Here is a 6,208-nt window from a genome sequence, read left to right on the forward strand (position 1 = left end):
ACACCTGGGTGGCTCAGTCAGTTGAGTGTCCACCTCTTGATTTCAGCTCAGGTCATGATCTCAGGGTTGTGAGACAGGACCCAGTGTTGGGCTCCATACTCAGATAGATTCTGCTTGAGAATCTTTCTCCCTCTCCCTCTGTCCTTCCCCCCACCAGCATACTCTAAATAGATAAATTTTTTTGAAGAGTAGAAGATTAATCACTTATAAAACAAGTATGTAGGTTAAAGCACAAAAGCAGTAAAATCAATTATCTCTATAAAAATAAGTCAAGAGGGGTGTCTGGCTGACTCAGTTGGTTAACTGTCTGCCTTCAGCTCAGGTCATGATCCCGGGGTCCTGGGATCAAGCCCCAAATTGGTCTCCCTGCTCAGTGGGGAGCCTGCTTCTCCCTCTCCCTCAGTCGCTCCCCCGCTTGTTCTTTCTCTTTCTCACCCCCACCACATAAATAAATAAATACGTAAGTAAGTAAATAAATAAATAAATAAAATCAGTCAAGAAATTCATGAAATAAAAGGATGTAAATTATGCATTCATATACATAAAACACTGGGGAGAGTAAATTTAGTGTTTTTAGAATGGGTTCAAACTTAAGTGACCATCAACTTAGACTGTTATATGCATAAGATATTATATACAAACCTAATTATATACAAACCTAATGGTAACCACAAATCAAAAACCTGTAATAGATATGCAAAAAAATTAGGAGAAAGAATTCCAAACATATCCCTAAAGAAAGTCATAAAAACACAAGGGAAGAGAGCAAGAGAAGAAAGAAACAGAGAAGAACTACAAACACAATCCTAAAACAAGTAACAAAGTGGTAAGAAGCACATACTTATCAATAATAAATTCGAATGTCAATGGACTAAATGCTCCAATCAAAATACATAATGTGACTGAATGGATGAAGAAGCAAGACACATCTATATGCTGCCTATAAGAAACTCAATTCAGACCTAAAGACCCAAGCAGGTTGAAAGTGAAGGGATGGAGAAGCATTTATCACACTATTAAAAGTGAAAAGGAAACTGAAGTAGCAATACTTAGGTCAGATACAATAGACTTTAAAACAAAGACTGTGACAAGAGACAAAGAAGGACACTACATAATGATAAAGGGAACAATCCAACAAGAGACTATAACAATTGTAAATATTTATACACCCAACATGGGAGCACCTAAATACATAAACCAAATATTAACAGGCATAAAGGAAGAAATTGATAGGAATACAATAATAGTAGAGGACTTTAACACCCACCTACAACAACAGATAGATCATGCAGACAGAAAAACAAGGAAACAGTGGCTTTGAATGACACACTGGGCCAGATGGATCTAACATATATTCATAATATTCCATCCAAAAACAGAATACACCTGCTGAGGGCAGCTAACCTAGACACGAGCTTTTTGCTGCGCTTTACTCTAAACTCCAAGCTCCTGCACCTTGGTGTGACTGTCCTTCTGGGACAAACCTCCACCAGCCCCAGGGTGGCAAGTCACCCCCCTACCCTGCAGTGGATGAGTGAGGGTCTGTACCATGCCACATCCCTAAAGATTGGAGTTTTGAAACACAGTGGGTCTGCCTAGGATAAAACACAAGTGCACTGCATTGCCAGGCAGCAGATAGCTGGCACACAGACAAGGTGAAGGCAGGGATCTGAGGGATGCCTGGGACACATGAGGGGAGATTATTCCCTCTTCTGTGAGTGCTTCCAGAACAGCAGGGGGTGGGAACTCCCCTCTCCAGGGACAAGGGATAGAGCTGTCACAAGGGATAGAGCTGGCACCATTTTTCCCCCCTACCCATCAGCATGGACTGACTTCAATAAGCAGCACAGCGCCAACAGTGGATGCCTGAGCTGCTTACATCAAGCCCCACCCCACTGCACTTTGCAGGTGCTTCTTACTAGGGTAAGTGTGCCTAAAAACCAGGGCAGTGGGCCCTTCCCCCAGAAGGCCAGCACAAACCCCCTGAAAGCACCAAGTCTACAGATCATAGAGTGCTGCAAAGCTTCAGTTCTAGTGGAAATAGCATCAGACCTCTTTTAACAAGCAGACCAGAGCACACCTAGTTAAAACTCACCACACTCTGAACAACATCCAAACACTCTCACTGCGGTCTAGGAGAAACTCTTCAGAAGACTGACCTGAGGGAAAGAGCAGCCAAAACACAGCAGCAGAGTGCACATAGCACACACCAGAAACACTTCTTGAAGCTCCAGGCCCTTGACAGCATATGACTTCTTAATAAAGCCATTACTCTCAGGAACAGGAACAGGAACATAACAGGCTTTTCTAACACAGACAAGAAGACAAAGACCTAGACAAAATGCCAAGATGGAGGAATTCATCCCAAAAGAAAGAACAAGAAAAGGTCATGGCCAGGGATCTAATTGAAATGGATATAATTCATATGCCTGATCCAGAATTTAAAACAACAATCAGAAGGATGCTAGCTGGGTTTGAAAATAGCATAGAAGACAGTAGAGAATCCCTTAACACAGAGATAAAAGACCTAAAATCTAGTCAGGCTGAAATAAAAAATTCTGTAACCAACATGAAAAACTGACCAGATGTAATGACAAGATTGGAAGAAGCAGAGGAATGAAAAAGTGATATAGAATATAAAATTATGGAAAATAATGAAGCTGAAAAGAAGAGGGAAAGAAAAATATTGGATCACAAATGTAGACTTAGGGAACTCAGTGACTCCATAAAGCATAATAACATTTGTATCATAGGTGTCCCAGAAGAAAAGAGGGAAAGGGGCCCTGAAGATTTATTTGAGGAAATTATAGTTGAAAACTTCCCTAATCTGGGGAGGGAAGCAGACATTCAAAACCAGGAGGCACAGAGAATTCCCACCAAAATCAACAAAAGCAGGCCAACACAAGACATATCACAGTAAAATTTGCAAAACATGGAGATTAAGAAAAAAAATCCCATAGGCAGCAAGGGAAAAGAAATCCCTAACTTATAAGGGAAGACAAAAAGTTAGCAGCAGGTCTATCCACAGAAACATGGCAGGCCAGAAGGAGTGGCATGATATATTCAATATGCTGAATGGGAAAAATATGCAGCCAAGAATATCCAGCAAGTCTGTCATTCAGAATTGAAGGAGAGATAAAGAATTACCCAAATGAAAACTAAAGGAGTTTGTGACCACTAAACCAGCCCTGCAAGAAATACTAAAGGGTACTCTTCAAATAGTAAAGAAAGACCAAAAGTGACAAACACTAGAAAGGAACAGAGAAAGTCTCCAGAAACAAAGACTTAACAAGTAATAAAATGGCACTAAATTCATGCCTATCAATAATCACTCAAAATGTAAATGGACTAAATGTTCCAATCAAAATACACGGGGTGTCAGAATGGATTAAAAAACAAGAGACATCTATATGCTGCTTACAACAGACTCATTTGAGACCTTAAGACACCTGCAGATAAAGTGAGGGGATGGAGAACAATTTATCATGTCAATGGACGTCAAAAGAAAACTGGAGTAGCCATATTTATATCAGACAAATTAGGTTTTATTTTTTTAAGATTTTATTTATTTATGTGACACACAGAGAGAGAGAGAGAGAGCACAAGCAGGGGGAGCAGCCAAGAGAGAGGGAGAAGCAGGCTCCCCACCAAGCAGGGAGCCTGACATGGGGCTTGATCCCAGGACCCTGGGATCACGACCTGAGCTGAAGGCCAGGTTCTGCGCATGACCCAAAATTCCAAAGCTCGTGATGTCGGTAGCAGTGTGGGCACTGAACATGTGCATGAGCCCTGAAGCTGTTCTGTTGAGCCTCGCCATGTTCATCATTGCTTCCTGGTACGCCAACTTGACATCTTCTTGGGTGACCACTGGTTTGATCTTATTCCATTTTTCAGGAATGTCCAGCCACTGGTGCACGGCCACAGCCATCTGCGTCCCCAGGGTCTTCATCAGCACAAGCATGTCCCCTGGCACCACGTTATCCAGCATGAGAAATTCACTGGGCTGGCAGAGAGTTGTGGCCACTCCTCCCAGAACAACAGAGGTTTAACACCATCTGGCCACTGGTCACAGATGTTCCTGCCTCCTTCGCTGCATCTTTAAAACCCTGTATAATTAGGGGCATAACTTTATCCCTTTCCCTGTCGGTCATTTTATTACTGATTCCAAAGAGCATCAGCATATTGTCACATTCCATGACCCCCATGGTGTAGAGGTCACTGAGAACGTTGGCACATGCTATCCTGCCCATCACATAAGGGTCACCGATGATAGGATAGATGTAATCCATGGTTTGAACCAAACAGAGACTGCCATGCCTCAAAGGAATGACACAAGTATCCATTCCAATGCCAAGCTAGAACTGATAGACAAATTCAGTAAAGTAGCCAGACACAAAATAAATGTACAGGAATCCGTTGCATCCCTATACACCAATAATGAAGCAGCAGAAAGAGAAATCAAAGAATAAATCCCATTTACAATTGTGCCAAAAACCATAAGATACCTAGGAATAAACCTAACCAAAGAGGTAAAAGATCCGCACTCTGAAAACTATAAAACGCCTATGAAAGAATTTGAAGATGACACAAAGAAATGGAAAAACATTCCATGTTCATGGATTGAAAGAACAAATATTGTTAAAATGTTTATACTAGCTAAAGGAATCTACCCATTTAATGCAATCCCTATCAAAATACTACCAGCATTTTTCACAGAGCTAGAACAAACAATCCTAAATTTGTATGAAACCACAAAAGACCACAAATAGCCAAAGCAACCTTGAAAAAGAAAAGCAAAGTTGGAGGTATCACAATTCTGGACTTCAAGTTATATTACAAAGCTGTAGTCATCAGGACAGTATGGTACTGACACAAAAATAGACACATAGATCAATGAAACAGAATAGAGAGCGCAGAAATGGACACTCAACTCTATGGTCAACTAATCTTCGACAAAGCAGGAAAGAATATCCAATGGAAAAGACAGTCTCAGGGTGCCTGGGTGGCTCAGTCATTAAGTGTCTGCCTTTGGCTCAGGTCATGATCCCAGGGTCCTGGGATCGAGCCCCACATCGGGCTCCCTGCTCGGTGGGAAGCCTGCTTCTCCCTCTCCCACTTCCCCTGCTTGTGTTCCCTCTCTCACTGTCTCTCTCTCTCTGTCAAATAAATAAATAAAATCTTAAAAAAAAAACACAACACCACAATCTCTTCAACAAACTGTGCTGGGAAAACTGGACAGCCACAGGCAGAAGAATGAAACTGGACCACTTTCTTACACCATACCCAAAAATAAATTCAAAATAAATGAAAGACCTAAAAGTGAGACAGGAAACCATCAAAATCCTAGAGGTGAACACAGGCAGCAACCTCTTTAACATTGGCCATAGCAATTTCTTACTAGATACATCTCTGGAGGCAAGGGAAACAAAATGAACTATTGGGACTTCATCAAGATAAAAAGCTTTTGCACTACAAAGGAAACAGTCGAAAAAACCAAAAAACCCACAGAATGGGAAAAGATATTTGCAAATGTCTTATCAGATAAAGGGCTAGTATCCAAAATCTATAAAGAACTTATCAAATTCAACACCCAAAGAACAAATAATCTAACTGAGAGATGGGCAGAAGACATGAAAAGACATTTCTTCAAAGACGACATACAAAAGGCCAATAGGCACATTAAAAAAATGCTCCACATCACTTGGCATCAGGGAAATACAAATCAAAACCACAATGAGCGGGGCGCCTGGGTGGCTCAGTCACTAAGCCTTTGGCTCAGGTCATGATCCCAGGGTCCTGGGATCAAGTTCCACATCAGGCTCTCTGCTCAGCAGGAAATCTGTTTCTCCCTCTCCCACTCCCCCTTGCTTGTGTTCCCTCTCTCACGGTCTCTCTCTCTGTCAAATAAATAAAACCTTAAAAAAAAAATTAAAAAAAAACAGAAACAAAAACACAATGAGCTACCACCTCCCACCAGTCAGAATGGCTAAAATTAACAAGTCAGGAAATGACAGATGTTGGCGGGGATGAGGAGAAAGGGGAACCCTCCTACACTGTTGGTAGGAATGCAAGCTGGTGCAGCCACTCTGGAAAACAGTATGGAGGTTTCTCAAAAAGATTAAAATAGAGCTACCCTACGACCCAGCAATTGCACTACTGGGTATTTACCCCAAAGATACAAATGCAGTGATTCGAAGGGGCACCTGCA

At 41.6% G+C, this 6,208-nt stretch overlaps 1 pseudogene; it reads right to left on the reverse strand.

The window, feature by feature from the left end:
* Window positions 1–2,210: 2,210 nt before the first annotated feature.
* LOC145718239 (selenide, water dikinase 1 pseudogene) lies at window positions 2,211–5,071 on the reverse strand (annotated as a pseudogene).
* Window positions 5,072–6,208: the final 1,137 nt, after the last annotated feature.

The sequence above is a fragment of the Leptonychotes weddellii genome, unplaced genomic scaffold, assembly GCF_054177405.1.
Source record: "Leptonychotes weddellii isolate Sample4059 unplaced genomic scaffold, ASM5417740v2 HiC_scaffold_12518, whole genome shotgun sequence".
NCBI lineage: Eukaryota > Metazoa > Chordata > Mammalia > Carnivora > Phocidae > Leptonychotes > Leptonychotes weddellii.